At 37.4% G+C, this 17321-nt stretch overlaps 1 protein-coding gene across 8 annotated transcripts in view; it reads right to left on the bottom strand.

Moving 5' to 3' along the window:
* Positions 1-17321, bottom strand: part of WASF1 (WASP family member 1) — a 101806-nt gene that overhangs the window by 35864 nt on the left and 48621 nt on the right. For 3 of the 8 annotated variants that reach the window (XM_063329802.1, XM_063329795.1, XM_063329803.1), the window contains exon 2: positions 13363-13443. The exons of 1 other annotated variant lie outside the window; for it this stretch is intronic. The gene's annotated coding sequence lies outside the window, so the exon portion shown is untranslated. Of the gene's footprint in view, positions 1-18; positions 261-6986; positions 7007-13362; positions 13444-17321 lie in introns of those variants that run through there. 4 more of the 8 variants (XM_063329796.1, XM_063329797.1, XM_063329798.1 and 1 more) reach the window with 4 other exon arrangements.

Below are 17321 nucleotides of genomic sequence, written 5' to 3'. Positions count from 1 at the left end.
AGTATACAACAAAAATACCTGCCAGTAATTTGTCCACCACAGACCACATATTCTTTGCGGTTTGTTGCAACCACTAGAAAGAAGATCTTGACGATTCCTCCCCAATCGTATTTAGTGAAACAGGTGTGCAACAGCAAACTGAACTTTACTGTACCCAAATAATTTCTTCACTCCTATAAAAGATGTCTTTCCTAATGAAGTTCTTATCAAGAAAGCTGAAAAATTCTGAAATCACTATTATTTATTATGCAGCTTTAGAGCTGTGGAAGAGGAAAAAACAAAAAAAGGCACCATTACAATCTAGTATATCCTTTAGGTGAAAAGTATACAGACACACCCCCAGTAAAAGAATACAGACACACCCCCACCCCGCTCCCAAACCATACATTACCCAAGCCACTTGGTCAGCAAAGGAAAAGCTCATTCCTAGATCATAAAATCCTGCTACCATGTTGTTCCCAAGCAAACCCTGGAAACTGTTCACAACCCCAACCAGGCAGACAAGAGAAGCAGCCTGTCAGTGCATAAGAGGATCCCTGGGCTGAAAGAAAGGTTACGTGACACCTCCTCAGAGGCTCACAGTTCTCCTGTCGCACAGTCTCAGAGCTCTCCCTCCCCTCAGCCTCACCGCTCCCCGGCTCAAAACTCAGGGGAAGGGAAGGCAATCTTCAAACACAAATCCCTCCTCTTCCCTCCTGTCCCATACAAATCTTTGAAGCAATTCTTAAGAAGCTAGTTTAACTCTAGTTTACACATGAGTTAACTGAAAGTGCTTTATTCTATAGTGATCTTAAACTGAAACTCCTCTTTACAAGGAGATGCTGATCTCTTTTGCAGAGCTACTATTGAAAACTCTTCTCCCCCACTTCCTATGCATCCTCTGTAGCACTCTGAATCCACTTGAGAAGCCAACTCTAATCTTCTTTACAAACCCCTCTGCTACTTCAGTTGCACAATGGTTGGCACAACACCACGTATGTTGCGAGTATGAGTACAGAATACGAACACGTGTACATACTGAGTATCTCATGTTTTTATCAATCTCTCATGCTTTGATACACGACTTTTTACGAATTAGGTAAAACACTTCAGTTGCTTTTTCAATTAATTCCTATTAAAGAACTGCAGAACAATGGTGCTAATGAAAGTTAATTATTATCTTTTTAGAAGAATAGCCTTAATGACATTTGACTGCCCATCTTTTCAAAAGGCAAAGTTGTTTAGTGTGCTGCACAGCCTTCTTCAGCTATCGGGGGCCTTACGGGTGATGCTGTTCCATCTCCATCTCCTAATTCTCAAACGCTGCTGGCAGCAGCTGAGAAACCTGCTCTTGGGATGCCTGTCCCCTGCGCCCAGGCAGGAGAACCGGCAGGAGCAGCGCTGCTCCCATGGCTCCGACCAGGACGCTTTCACCCTGCTGCTAGTGCCAAGAGACAGGCCCTGGGGAGCAGCAGTGTACAAACCGGTGATCGTTTTCCCTTCAACTTTCCTTTCCCTTCCCTTCCCCTCCTGTAGAAACATCTCAGAAGTGCAAGATGTGCAAAGAAATGTTGCCTTACTGGAAGCTTGTGAAAAATTTGAAATGTCAGTTGTCACAGTAATGATTCAGGTTTTCTAGTAAGTACAGTAAGGCAAGTAGGAATGAAAGCACAACATTAAGGTGGGGAAAACGAACTAACTAACCTGCCCTGCACTTTAACTGGTAATTAAACTATACTTCAGTTTTTCTTTCAGAAGACTAATGAAATTTCATGATCACGTGTCTTTTTAAATAAAAGTTCACTTCTGATTAGGTTACATTTCATCCTTACTAAACTTGACATTATTTTCTTAGCATTAATAAGAGACATTAATCTATAATTTTTATATAATATACCAATAATGCAGCACTGAATGCCCTTGCCTTCACGGGGTTAAATTTAATTCCAACAACTTCTAGAGCATATCTTCATGCCTTGATATTACCTTACTTGTTGTAATTTTCCTTTAACAATGTGCAACAGCAATGCCTTTCATGTGCCTCGTTTAATTGATCACGTTCTAGCTGCTGGCAGAACAGACCACAGCTTGAAACACAACAATCAATTTAACACTTCCCCCACCCACCCTCAGAAACAGAAATAGAATATACAATAGTTCTTATATTTGCTTACATAATCATGTACTAACTGCATCTACACTATACAGACTTTGGGACAGAATGAAAGTAGCTAATAAAAATCCTCAAATGTGTTAATGAATCTGATAAAATCAGCACTGCATCAGTTAATAAAACAGGCTCATTCTCTTGTCAAGTTTTAATTATACTATGAGACATCACGTTATACTAGTTGCAGAAAATACAAAGACGAAGATCTTCTAATACACACCTCTACTATGAAAAGGCAAATGTGCAAAGACTTCATGTAGCTTTTTTCTCTGCAGCTGTCACTGTAAGATCAAGGTCCAGGCAAAAGCTTGAGAAATGACAGACACCAACAGTATGGTGTCCTTCAAGAAAGTAGGCCACTACCACCTACTGCTGAGTCAACATAACGATTTTAAAACTCTAAAGGCAATTAACATCCCTTAGAGGATACATCTTGGAACTGACAAGTTGACAACTGACATCTTAAATTGACAATTCAACAGAAATGTGTTAAAATTACTGTTTTGCAATCCTTTCTGTTATGAACCATGTCACAGAATGAAAGATCTTCTCCTTGAAATACTTCCCTCAAATCTTAGTCTTCTGAAACCCGCTCTCAAAATTTTTTCTAACTGCAAGTGATGAGGAAAAGATGAACTTCCTGTAACTAAAAAGCAGTGTCAAAGAAAACAAATGCAAAATATATTATTAAAAAGTGATGTTGACATCAGTGCTGTTTGAGTGTAAAATGAACTGTTTACAGTTTAAGACCTCCTATATTAGATTGACCAAATGTGTAACAACTTTTTTGAATAGACAACATAAGGAGCAATGCCTATATAAGGTATATAAAAGAAGTTCATGTATTTATTTTTTTATTAAACCCTAAAGTCATTAATAAAATATTTCTTAATTTATTTGTAGTCACAAATATAAAAAATACTGTTCCTGAAGTAATACCAATAACAGCTTCTCAAACGTCATTCTCCAAATGTTCTGTTGCTGAACTGAAGATAACATTATGCAGGGATGGATTAATATATCAATGGATGACTGAAGTCTCTGTCTCAGTAACTTTGTATAGGAAACCATTTGATTAGCAAGATAATAGTGAACAGATTGTAAAAAACAATCTAACTCTTATAAAACGTATTTAAAATGCATCTCAGTATATCTGTGACATCAGATAAGCAGAAAACAGACGACAGCCACAAAATGGGTAGGACTTGAGTTCTACTCAATCTCTAAGGCATAATTACAGACAGTGCTAAAATTACTTTTCAGCTACTACCATCCAGCCGATTTTCTCCCAGATGTGTATGCATGCACACCTGCACACATACAGGCACACTCATCTTTAAAGTATGTGGAAAAAACGTTTGAAAATTATGGGTTTGATTATAGACACAAACCACAGCTACATCTACTTCCTTGCCAAAATTTCTAAGTTTCACCTTTATTCAGCTAAACAAATGAAAAAATATTTTTTTTTACACTGGAAAAAAATTTTGTATTTTCAGCCCTATATTGGTTGCAACTAGCATGAAATAGTATAGTAAAAATGAAGGCAATTTTGGCAAGTTAGGGGTGGGAAGAAAAGGAGCGATTAATTATTTTTATGCTGACTTTTAAGAGTTTTATCTGTGATAAATTAGCTTTTCAAAAAAATCTTAAATAGTTAATTGACACTGAGATTGAGATGATTCTGGTGACGGCAGAACAGCATAATTCTCAGTACAGTTAAGGCTGCAAAATATGACCCTCCAGTATCAATGCAGCAAGTACAAATTCATTAATAGCAACAGCAGCAATATTCAGGGGAGAAAGCTGACATACCATTTCATAACTACAGGGGCTAACTCAAGTTTTAGAGGAGGCAACAGCATATTTTTGGTGAGTGAAACACTGCAATCTGGGTCGAGTCATTGAGCTACGTGTAACAAAATATAGCATCGTAACATGTGGCAACCACTTTCTACTGAATATGTCCAGCCCTCAGGGCTTCCGTACCACTTCCAGTTTTGCTGGGGAAGATCTTCAGAGCCTGACTCCAGCTACAACCCATTTGTATGGGTTTGGGCTTCCACAGGGTCCTTACACACTTGTCTGAAATTCCTTCCACCTGTGTTTTGTTTGTGCTGTAACTGGCCCCTCTAGTCCCAGTACGCAGATGACAGAACCTGTCACCATCATCTATACAGTCCTCTCCTCCCCTCAAGCCCTAATGAAAGATTTCACTCCGATCATGCGTACAGAGCAAAAAACTAAGGTATCCTAACTACAAGGAGAGAATATTCATCTCAATATTCGTTTCTTTTTCCCAATACAGGTGCAAAATACAATAGGGTTAAGTAAACAACATGTGGATTTTGCAAATCTCGTCCCTTTTGTTAAGCAAAATTCCTATTAATGAATTCAAACACAAACAATTCAGAGCACAGCAGCTTACAAACTGTGGCTATTTTAGATAGTTTCTTTCTACACAGCTAAGCTCAGCTCTTCTCCCTGGTGACAAGTGATAGGACGAGGGGAAACGGGTTCAAGTTACGTCAGGGGAGGTTTAGATTAGATATTAGGAGACATTTTTACACTGAAAGGGTTATTAAACATTGGAATAGGCTGCCCAGGGAGGTGGTGGATTCACCATCTCTGGAGGTGTTTAAAAAAAGGGTAGATGGGGCACTGAGGGACATGGTTTAGAAGTGGCTCTTGTCAGGGTAGGCTAAAGGTTGGACTCGATGATCTTAAAGGTCCCTTCCAACCTCAACAATTCTATGATTCTATGATTCTATGATTTCACGTGACTGAAGTTTTTTCCTTTGTTTTCACCTCTGGTTTTCTGGAATACAAACAAGTACCTACTGATTTGTCAGTTTGTTAAGCACAGATTCTTTTAACTACATTGCTTCCTTCATTTTTCCCCACTACCAACAGCTTCTATCTTACTATGGTAAGTGTCTTTTAAATGCAAGTTGTTTATATCAAATTTAATAAATCTGCAGCAAAAGCAAAAAAAAAAAACAAACCAAAAACTAATCCAGCCACCATAAGTGTAGTTATTTGATGTGTTTTGCTAATAATCATAAAAACATTTCTGTTTGTCTTAGTAAAGAAACTATTTATATCAAATTGCTCTTAAGGGAAAAAAAAACCAAACAGGTTCAACACCACCTACCCTGAACAGTAGGACTACCTGGGGCAATAAGGCACAAAGCCAGTTGCATTTCTGGCTCATAGACAAAATTCAATGAACGTGGTTGGACGTGACATTGCTTAGCATGTCTACAGCAAGAAACAGTCATACAAACTTCCTTCACATTAAGTATTTTAAGCAATAATGGAAATTAAAAAGAGAGAGTGAACTTTTTTTGGTGTAACAACTTACTTACAAAATACATGTAACATAAAATACACAGAACAGACAACGAATAAAATTTCTGATTAAAAAAAAAATCCCTAAGTATAATGAAAAAACAAAATAACACCACTAAAGATTTCCAGATGCTAGATTAGAATTAATTGGTAATTGTTTTGGTTTTTTTTTTTCCTTAGAATTTTACTTCTCAGTATCTTTAAACCGAAACTTTTGTTACACATATGGTGATCCATCCCTTCATGACCTGTGATATTTTAAGTTTACAAAACAGTAAACAATCAGAATATAATTGCATTATTCAAATCCAAATCTTAAAGGCTCAAAATACTAATCACCAATTCTTTTCCTTCCAACATTGAAACTACAGTATTAAGCTACAGTGAAGTCTTACAAAACCGATCTTGTGAATAGTGCACAGAAAACATGAGAATCACTGTCCCCAAACAGGCACAAGGTCTTATGACACCTTACTACAAAAAAAAAAAAAAAAAAAATAATATTCATCATATGTGTCCATATATTAAGGGAGAAGTATTTAAGTCATGTGGAACCTCACTGCACTTTATTGTTACGATATTAATCAAGGAAAAAAAAAAAGTGACTCCTTGCACGTGTATTTCTATTAAGCTTTCCGAAGAAGTTAATTAAAAAAATATAAAACATATGCACAATGTATTTGCATTATATAAATGCACACACACAAACTCCTACCTCTAAATAGAAATCTTTTAAATTATTACATGTAAGGTTTGAAAAAAGACCTGCAAAATTTCTTATTAGCGTTACCAAATATTATTCAGATTACCCTGTACTCATTAGTTGTCTCCTAGTGAGCTTCTGTCAGGTCATTTGATTAAAAACAATTTTGGAAGTATCCTGGGTTCTAATTTAGGTACAGCCAAGAATGCTCAAATTAATTTTTGATTACAAGTTTTCCTCTGTTCCCCAAAGGCTAAAAAAGTATTAACAAACTATGTGATTTGAAATTGCTTTTTGAGACCTATGTTTTATCTGATGACATTTTCTCTCAGCATTAATCTAAGTCTTCCTGTTAACAGCTTCTACGTATGGTGTATAACACAAAAGCCCTATGATGGATTGCAACAAAAGCCCTTTATTATAGTCTTGACAGAGACAGATAACTAATCCAGTGTTAATTTAAAATCAAAACCTTAGTACCAGAACTAAGGGTATGGTTTCTGTGGTTTTAGCGTATCCATCATAACATACTACCTTTGAAAATTTTCTACAATTTTTGAAGAATGTATATTCTATATATCAACCTTTGTTACATAGTCCTTTACTGGTTCAGCATAAGGCCTATTAAGTGCACACATCAGTTTTGTAACTTAAATTTTATAAAATTCACCAAATGCATGTAAAATGAATGCCGACATACTTCTATAGCATGGATACAACAACCTGCTTTTGAATGGTCAGTAGTTCATTGCAGTAAATAACAAATATTTAAAGAAAAGGTACCTGAACTTCCCAGCTGGTAAGAAAAGTAACCTGGATGGGTACTGGGAAGACAAGGTGTTCCACCCTGGCTACAGCACTGGACTGCTAGTTGCCCATCAGCTGTGCATCACCAACTTCCAGAACTCCCCACGCCGAGGGAGCCCTCGGGCTGCAGCACTATTAATCGCAGCCAACACCTCCCGCACTGGGCTGCTTCCAAACAGGCTGGCCCTCGCACAAGGCAATTAGAATTCAACACACAGTGCCCTGCCTTAATAACAGAGCTGTCCTTACAAAGGAAACACAGAAGCGCTCACCCCCGGTGGCCAAGCCTGCCCTTTTTCCCCAGTCGCAAAGTGGAGAACCCCCTGAAGGCAGAGTGATTAGAAAATAATTATTCCTTTGGTACCAAGCTACAACTGGTAAATATTAATTTATGATGTGCCAAAAATGAAAGAAATGAGTGGCTGTGCATGGGTGAGGAAAGGAAGGAAGGAAGGGGAATATGACAGTCTGGGCCTTTCATTGTGTTGACCTTACTGCCAAATCCAAGAAGGAAATTGGATGCTACTGAAATAATAAATAATGTCGGGAATCTACAGTAGTAAGACCAATGTAGAGAGGGCTGGGACTAAGAAAACTTATGCAATGCAGGAGCTACTTATGCAGTTCCTGTATATTAATCCACCAGTGATACACACTACACTAACTAGTACTCACTTACTAAGCTAAACAACAGGTGTCAACAATGACAATCAGAAGCTTTTCATGCCTCAAAACATTACTAGACATTTGCAGAAGTGATGTTCGCACTGCAAGAGCCAAAGATAAGCCATGTATTTAAAAAATGAAAATTTCACTGCACTTTATGCTGTGATCCCAAATGCCTAAATGCATTTTATGCTATGATACCAAACCCATGAAGGACAGATTATTGGTTTTGATTTTCTTTTTCACGGTTTTAAAAGAAGAATTAAGATATGCCAACTATCAAATGGGATGTACAGATGTGTAATAATCACCTTATTACTAGCTGAGCTTCTTTGTAGATGAATTTTTCCCCTCTGTGAACAATAAAATTCCTCAGAAGAGGATTTGTTGCAAAAAAATGTGAATGTGCATAAACAACGTTTTGCCCTATCTACTGCCATTTATACTACTTAGCATGTTTGAACAGACATGCTGTGGGAAAAAGGTATTAACATTCACAGAGAAGTTGTTTACTTTTGAACAGAAATGTTATTAAATATTCAACAGTCCAGAAGCACTAATGATTTATATTGTTGAAGGCTAGAAACTGATCATTTCATCCTTCACTCAGTATAATGTCAAAACTCCCCACTGAAGTGAATAAAAGATGCGTTAAGTAAAGACTGGAGGACTCAGATATGACTGTTTCCTACCCAGTGCAGTGCTGTTTGGTACAAGTATTTTTCCAGAATTTTTCCCATTCAATTTTCATCATTTTAGGTAGGGAGTTTCCAGTAATTTAATGGGTAAAATCTTCTACAGCCAACTACATCTCATACACAGCAAAATGTACCAATTTTCCCTCCTGCCCTCTCAGTTTTGTTCCCCTATACTTTCAGATTACACATATTAGCTCTTATTTCTTGTTGTTTGTAACCTTCAGGTATTTATAGATGTCATACCCATTCTTTGCTAGCAATTCTTTCAAGTTATACATTTTTGTTCTTATTTAGGAGGAAAAAAATATAAAATGTCACTTATTCCAGTAATGTTTATTACTCTCACTCAAGTACCATCTAATTTATCAGCATTTTTCTAGCAATGTGGTATCCAAAAGTGAAAACAGCATTCTGGATGCATTTGTGTTACATGTGGATACCTAAACAAGTCTAAATATCAGGATGGTGTTTAGCTGGCATTATGCACTTACAGCCCAGAAAGCCAACCGCATCCTAGGCTGCATCAAAAGAAGCATGGCCAGCAGATAGAGGGAGGTGATTCTACCCCTCTACTCCACTCTGGTGAGACCCCACCTGGAGTACTGTCCAGTCTGGGGTTCCCAACATAAGTGCTGCGGTTTGGGCTACCTCAAACCAGGACATTAAGAAGGACATGGACCTGCTAGAGCGAGTCCAGAAGGATGACGAAGATCATCAAAGGGCTGGAGCACCTCTCCTATGAGAACAGGCTAATAGAATTGGGGTTGTTCAGCCTGGAGAAGAGAAGGCTTCAGGGAGACCTTATTGTGACCTTTCAATATGTAAAGGGGAGCCTATAAGAAGGATGGAGACAGACTTTTTACCAGGGCCTGTAGTGACAGGACAAGGGACAACTGTAACAGGTTGCCCAGAGAGATGGTAGATGCCCCATTCCTGGAAACATTCAAGGTCAGGTTGGATGAAGCTCTGAGCAACCTGAGTTGAAGATGTCCCTGCTCATTGCAAGAGGGACGGACTAGATGACCTTTAAAGGTCCCTTCCAACCCAAACTATTCTATGATTCTATGAAAGAGGGTATGTTTAGGTTGGACATGAGGAAAAAAATTCTTTACTGTGAGGTGGTGAGACACTGGAGCAGGTTGCCCAGGGAAGCTGTGGATGCCCCATCCCTGGAAGTGTTCAAGGCCAGGCTGGATGGGCTTTGAGCAACCTCGTCTAGCGGGAGGTGTCCTGCCCATGGCAGGGGGGTTGGAACTAGATGACCTTTAAGGTCCCTTCCATCCCAAACCATTCTATGACTCTAATAATTCTTTCAGTTATAGCATTATTTGTTGCTATCACCTACTCTAAACTCGCACCTGCAAAAATTCAATTTCACAAGTTAATTGAGGAAAAAAAAACCCAATGAAGTTTCTAGTTTGTATGTCCTTTGAAGGCTGAGGTCTGGGGTCCAGACTCTCAAACTCTTGGTCTTTTAAGTAGTTATTCTGAAGTTAAATGAGATTCTTTGCAGGACCCCATTTAGAAGTTGCAATAGGAAGTTTTTTCTATTAGTCTGACTCATATGACTTCCAAAGAATAAATAATCTTTTACAGAAAAATCAAAGAAACTGCTCATGCCCATATTTATTAACAAGAAATGTGACACTGTTTGCAGTTGCACTGTTTGCATAACACTCTGATGAAAGATAAATAAGGCTGCATCTTTTGGCCTACAAAAGAATCAGTACTCATTTAGCAAATTTATGTAGCAAGTAGGAATTACCTGCATGAAAGTTTTACAACTTGTTAAATTTTAATAAATTATTTCTAATATATCATAATTTCTGCAAGCCATAATTTAAACACCTTAAAATATATCATTAGGAAAAACTTATTTTCCAGACAAAATCAGATTTCCTCGTAATTTCATAAGCAACATTTAAGGTTGTGTATTTACATATGTATATTTCCCTAAATTTAAATACTAGAATTAGTTCTAGCCACCATTTACTTTCACTGTCCATGTCTGAGTTTGAGAAATACTCTTGCCAGGAAAGGAATAAATATTGCAGAGAAAAATAATTTTTTTTTTGTGAACACTGGAACTAATTAAAGCTAGTTCTCTCAAGGCTTTTTTGTCATGGTTGATTGTGAGCTTTAAGTAAAGCTGTTCCCATAATTGGGATATCTTCAAGATGCCTTTCCTCTCTGGTTTCCTGTATCTATTTACATGTAAACTAACACTGTCACCTTTCCATTGCCTGGAACGTTTGCAAAGATACACATTTTCATAATATGTGCAGGAGTTTAACAATCTTCCAAATATCTGTTCCCCTGTGAAATTTGGCTCAAATCAGACAGGAGTTTAGAAATTATTGGGATGAAGCAGGAATCATAGACAAACAGACAAAGAATTCACCTCCTTTTCTTGACCCCAGGTTTGGAAACTTGATTTTTAAAATAACTTGCTTTTGTGCTATGCTTCAAATAACAATTATTTAAAGCTACTAGCTTAAATAACTGGAGGCACAAACATGAAATAAGAACATTCTGAAATTCATTCTTTCTTCTACTTTCTGATTTGGGCTTGAAAATACAAAATCCATGGGAATTAAAACTACGGTCACTAAACTGGAGATGCCACCTCAGTTTCAAGAAGAGACAAACTATTAATATCTGGAAACTTTGCAAAGGAACTTGTCGGGGGTCAGAAGACTATTTTCAGTTGTGCATTCCTCTTAAATCAGACTTGTTAATAGAAAGTAAAGATACACCTATAAGGCTTATGGCAACGTTATTAAATCACTATGACCAAAAAACCCTGCATGTACATATTTATCAGGGAAAGTAAGGTGTTCTCAGTCTTCAGGGAGAACATCCATGGCCCTCCTGACCATTACATGTGACAATCATAATATATTCTGTGATAAGGGAAACACTGATTAAACGTAGGTCTCTGCTGGCTCCTTCGAGGGAGTCAAGGGACTACAGATGAGAAAAGGAAAAGAAGGTGAATCTGCTTATTCTCTAAAATACAGCTAAGATTAGCCCAGCCAGCCAAGAGGAAGGGCAGACTTACTAAGGGAATTAATAAAGTCGGCTCTTTCTCTCTTACAAGTATTTAGCAAAAGGTAGATAGTGATTGAACAGGGATGGAGAATGAGATTATCTTTAGCTGTCTCTACAGGGAGCTCTGAAAAGATAGCTTGGAATTGTCAGACTTTGAACTAGTACATATAATTATCAAGTAATAAAGATACCCATTTGCCTCAGAGGTAGGTAATGTAAGAAGGAACGAAGGAACTCAATAACTTCAGTAATTCCTTCTACATTTAAGATATTGTAACTGTAGATATTCAGATAATTCAGGACACAGTACTGGAATAAAACTGTATAAAATTCTAATTATCAAATATTGGTGCTGTCATCAAAATGCAGGTTTCAAGCACAGAAAAATGGAGGAAATGGGCATGGCTGGGAAGACAGCAACAGAGTCACTTTAGCAGTCTCTGAGAGTAGCACTGGAAAATCACTGTACCTAGCTAAATGCCTGCACTTCTACAGAATGCACAGAAATCACAGGTGCCTATAAAGAGCAATCCAGTCCATTTACATTATTTATTTTTTTTCTACCAAGGATGTATGGAACCAACAGTAAATCTAAAAGGCCTCCATGTACTTCAGATTAACTCTATCTACCCTCTTTGAAGTATAGGCATCATAGGAAGGATGGTTCTTGCCTCCTGACAACAGCCTGCTGTTTGGAGAACTCACTCGAGAAATGGAAAGACTGATTAAAGGATGGAAGCCAGATTAAGAGGAATGAATTCATGCCTCCCTTACTGCAGTAATCAAAAGCATTAAGCCACAGAACATTTTGTGTGAAAGCACTTGAAACTGAGCAAGCAAATAAGGAAGCCAAACGTTATCCAGAAATTGAGATATTAGCTGCAAGCGGCAGAACTCAATTTCCACATCTTAATCCCGGAAAATAATTATGCATTTAAAAAAAATATGTATTGTCATTTGATAAAACCATCTCCAGAATTACTGATTAGAAAATTAGATACGCATCCTTCCAGTTTAATGTCCTGGTTACTTGAAAGGCATTTTTCCTCTGTTGCCTAGCCCTTTCTCCCCTACAAGGTGGAAGACACAGGTTTAAATAACCTAGCTTGAGTGCTGCACCCATATTTGTCAGTGCTCTAATATGGCACAACCAGCTGAATGCTCTATCAGTCAGGGACAGTAATGACCACTCTCATATGAGATGAGATCAGTCACAGATCTAATCCCCAGCTCACCTTTTCAAGCTTCTCCTGGGAATGACAGAGAATTTAGGAGGCTGTCCAGATATCTAGACAATTTAAGCACCTCTAAGTATGTGTGGGTGACTCAAGTTAAATGTCTCAGCTAGGCAGGGAGGAGCCTGATGTATTTATATGCATAGTGTTAAGCAGTCTTGGAAAAGAAATAGAATTGACTATCTGAGATGTGTATCTTTTGAGTGGCTAAATTGCAATTTGGGCAGGATATGTCATCCTTAAATCGCAACTCTAATCCTATGCAATGCAGAGGACAACACTGTATAATCCTATTTATAAACTAAACTAATCAAACTCCATCTTAAATCTAGTTAAATCCTTGCCCCTGGTATTAAATTTAAGCACAATTCACTCCTTAGGTGACAGGAGACAAATGGCAATTCCATTCTAGATTTATGATTAATATTAATTTTTTTCCCATTCTAAAAGTCTTCCTCATTACCCATTTTCCTTAGAAAATTCTCTCTCTCCAATTGTACTTCTGTCCTTTACCATCATCCCAGTTTCACATAACTAAAATATATTATAATTAAATTTAAGATAATTAAAACCAGGCATGGCCTTTCTGATGGAAGGATGAGTTGTGTAGTCAAGGAAGTACAGAGTACCTTGATTATCACATGGACTTTGGTTCAAGTCAATAGGTATTCAGATATGATTCAAGTTATTTATTTAACTTACAGATGAAAAGACTGTCCAGGAGACCGGAACTGGTATGTTGACGAAACACCAGTCAGGAATCCATGTAATCTGGAGACATGCCTGAAAAGAAGTGGATGTGGAATTTAGCACAGGATTCAGCATAGGGGTAGGCTGCTATGTGGCACAGAATACCTAAGGACCTCATCAGTGTATGGGAAGGGGATGCAGGGAAACACCAGGAAAAATCCATTGTACGGATCACAACTTACAGAAGGTAAGCATAGGGGGAAACCAAGTCCAGAATGGTCCTGCTATTCTCCAGTGGTTTACGTAGTGGTTAGAAGAGACTTTTTATATATACTAATATCCCAAATTGATTTGCAGGGAGCCTTTAACTAATAAAGAGAGAACAGCTATTCTTTTTATACCACCAAAAGGATACTTTATGCACAAGAACTTAAGAGCCCAAACAGCACACAACAATAATGGCCAGATCATTACAGACTAAAAGGTGTGTTCTGACAGAGGACATAGAATTAAGCGTCCAGAAAACCAAGAGATGTGGGCCAATACCTCTGTTAAAGAGACAGTATCATCCTGTCTTGCATATTATCTTGAACCAACAAATACAGGCATCCAGACCTCTCTGATCCAAGATCTCTTTCTCTTTGGCAGGAGAAAATAACTGCAGTACATTCTTTTCTTTAGATGGGAAGGATTAATTCCGTTTCTCTCTGGTTAGAAGAGTGGCTTCTTGTTATTTTAGCATTTTGTTAAAAAATAAAAAAAACCCGTAACCAAAAAGAGATGGAGATGGTAAGGCTAAGGGCTGCGAGGGAATCAGACTAGATGTAGGGGTTACTGAACAGAATGATGTTGAATACTTCCTTTCAAGGTGAAACTGCTTCAGGCCTGATCCCAAAGAGCTGTCAGGAGGAAGATGTTCCAGCTAAGAGGAAACATCTCCTAAGCAAAGATACAAGGTGATATGTGAGGTGCAATGAACACCAAGCACAAAACTTGTCTGCTGCAGTGGAATTGCAGTCTCCTCCAGTGAGGGTTACAAGGTCTTAATATGCCTTTGGAACTTAGGAGGTTGAAGAAAACACTCAGAAAAAATAATCTTGGAACCAAAGGAAAGACTCCAAAAAGGATGCCAAGGTAGGCACTGAATTCTTAAAAAGAAAGTTAAACCAGCACCCAACTAAATGCTCTCCATACAAAACAAACAAAGAAATAAAATCAAACCCCAAACCCAAGTAAACAGTAAAAATTACACCACAGAAGAGAATGCAACAAGAGCTAAAAAATAAGTGTGAACCCCCAAAAGCTAGAGTTTACTGCCTACAAATTATTCTGGCACTGTAGATAAGCATTTGAAGCTCTGACCTGGCCAGACAGTTGAGAGGAGTGAAGAGGAGCAGAGTGGTCCCTGCATGGTGCGCACAAGGGCTGACACTACCCTCAAGAGTGCTGCTGAAGATAAACACATCTTCAGTTTTGAGAACTTTGGCATATCCAGGGCCTGGTTTTGAAAGGGAAAGGTAAATGCCTATGCAAATATTACTTCATGTATTGTATCAGAGATGGGAGTATTCTGTTGATCAATGCCAGGAGACTAATAAAAACAAAATGAGAAGTTTTCCTCCTCTTTAAAACTCCTACTTAAACTTAGAGACACTGGTGGATGAGAGTATAAAGGCATCACTGTGACTAGCATCTCCAGGAAAGTTTCACAAACATTCACAGAAATTGGAGACATTCATATAAAGCTTAGTGGGAATATTCATACAGCAAATTCAGATAGTCATCTATCTTTTTGTCAGTAAAAACTAGCAAAATGAAATTAATTAAAATAATATTCCTCTGTAGAAAATTGTTGATTTTAATGAGATAGCACAGAATAATTTTATACCACTAAAATTCTTAGCAACTAATTTGAAATAATCTAAAAAGAAGCTAAATTTCTATTTTTCTCAATAAATATAAGAAATACAAGCTGTAAATAAAATTGAAGTCTTTGCCTTACCCTATGTACCACAATGACAGATGCAATGAAAAAACAACTGCTTGGCTTTTCTGTAAGATCTTCAATCAAAACCTTTATCAAAAGGACAGAAAATAACCAAAAAGGAAAGTAAAAAGCTTGCTCAAAAAAATACTACCTTTAGTGCAATCTGAAGAAAATAATGCTGCTGACAGCAACAAGTAAAAACTAAAGCAGCCACCACGAATCATTTGTATTACTCCCAGTTCAACACTACAAAAGAAAACAGAAATGGCTATGCACTTAACAGAGTAGATAAGATGTTCCTACTAATAGTCTGGAGGTACCTTGCAACAGTAAGCAGGAGAGAATGCTACACTCGTGACAAAACCAATACTGCTGTTTAGTCAGTAAACAAACACATATTTTTGTATTTATATATGGACATGGTGAAAGGTCCCAAAGATGAGATCTAAAAGCACAGATTTAAAAGAGAAAACTTAATATTATTTCTGCACATTTTCAAAAACCATGCCAACTTTATCTATGTATGGATTATATCCATAACCTCAATTTACTAGTGTCCCCAAAGGGCTAGACTCTCACATGGGAAAAAATACTACCAGAATTCACACCTGAACTGATGACTAGAAAGATTAACAAAATTACCTACTCACTGCAGTGCACGATTGTAGAAATACTCCAATTTTTCTATGCCAACACCAGAACTTCTGCTTTGAACTACATGCATGCAAAAAGTGGAACAAAAAAACCACCTCAAATTATGGAATACATACACATGCTAATTTTCCAGGAAAAAAACCCATATGCAAACAGTTATAAATAAACCTCTTGTGGTTATGCAATGCCTGTATTTTCTTTTCCAATTTAAGTCCCCGGCTACAACTAAAGACTGGTACCAGCTTAGATAATTATATATTTAACTCACATGGCAACTCCTACATGCTTGGATTTAGTCTATTAGTACTGAGACGATCCTTGCCATGTAGATGTTTAGATGAACTAAGGTTAAATTCACGTGACAACTCCTACGTGCTTGGAGTTATTCTTCTGTTAGTGTTGAGATGATCTGTTCCAATGTACTTGAGTCAGGGGGAGGGAGGATCACAGTAACTGGAGTATTAAAGCAACAAGAAATAAGATGTTTCAAAATTTATATCGCAATCATACACTGAACCCGCTTTCCTCCAGAGAACTAACCAGAAAGAGCTAACTAAAAGGAAAACAATAGGAAGAAGAAAACCCTTATGTTTTGTTGTTAAGATACATCATAAGGCCAAAGCTGCTTCTTCCAATACCCAGTTTATATCAGACACCACTACAGGGAAAATATTTTACTAATATTAAGAGGAGAGGAAGAAGGAAAAAAAAAAGCAACCTTATAGAAGACTTTACAGTAACACTATTAAATTATCATTGTGTAAATATTTAGACAACCTTATCCATAAATAAAAAGGCTGAAAGTGATTGTCCAGCACTTGTAGTCATACAGTCATTCATAATGAAGGCTAACAGTTTACCAAGCTATAATTATTCCCCGAAAAGGAATTATTCTCTACTATTGCTGTAACTCAAAAATGTTACTACTTATTGAAGAAAGAGAAGCACCTTTTCACATAGTTAGAGAAAATAACCAAATGATTACACAACACTTAGAGCAAAACTGTTGAGACCCAGGGTAAGAGGAGGATGTTCTTGTTCTTTGTAGACCCAGTCAAGACAACAGCACAGTAACAGTTAAATTGAAACAAAAAAGCTTTAGGAAGGAACAGGCTTTTCTCACTGCAGAAGTTGATAATTTCACTTTGAAGGTACTTTGCTGAGAATGTTTCATTTAAAATCACTGCCATATTTTTTTAGTGATTTCTAATAGCCGATACTGAATGAGCAGGATGTGGAGAAAATAAGTTTCCACAATTCTCAAAGTCTACATGAGACTGATATATTTTATGTCTTCAAGAGGCCCCAGTTTCCTGCCTGCCACTTCCAA

Source organism: Chroicocephalus ridibundus, chromosome 3 (genome assembly GCF_963924245.1).
Source record: "Chroicocephalus ridibundus chromosome 3, bChrRid1.1, whole genome shotgun sequence".
Classification (NCBI taxonomy): Eukaryota; Metazoa; Chordata; class Aves; order Charadriiformes; family Laridae; genus Chroicocephalus; species Chroicocephalus ridibundus.
Note: the sequence above shows the minus strand (reverse complement) of the source record. Positions and strands in the feature narration are given on the sequence as shown.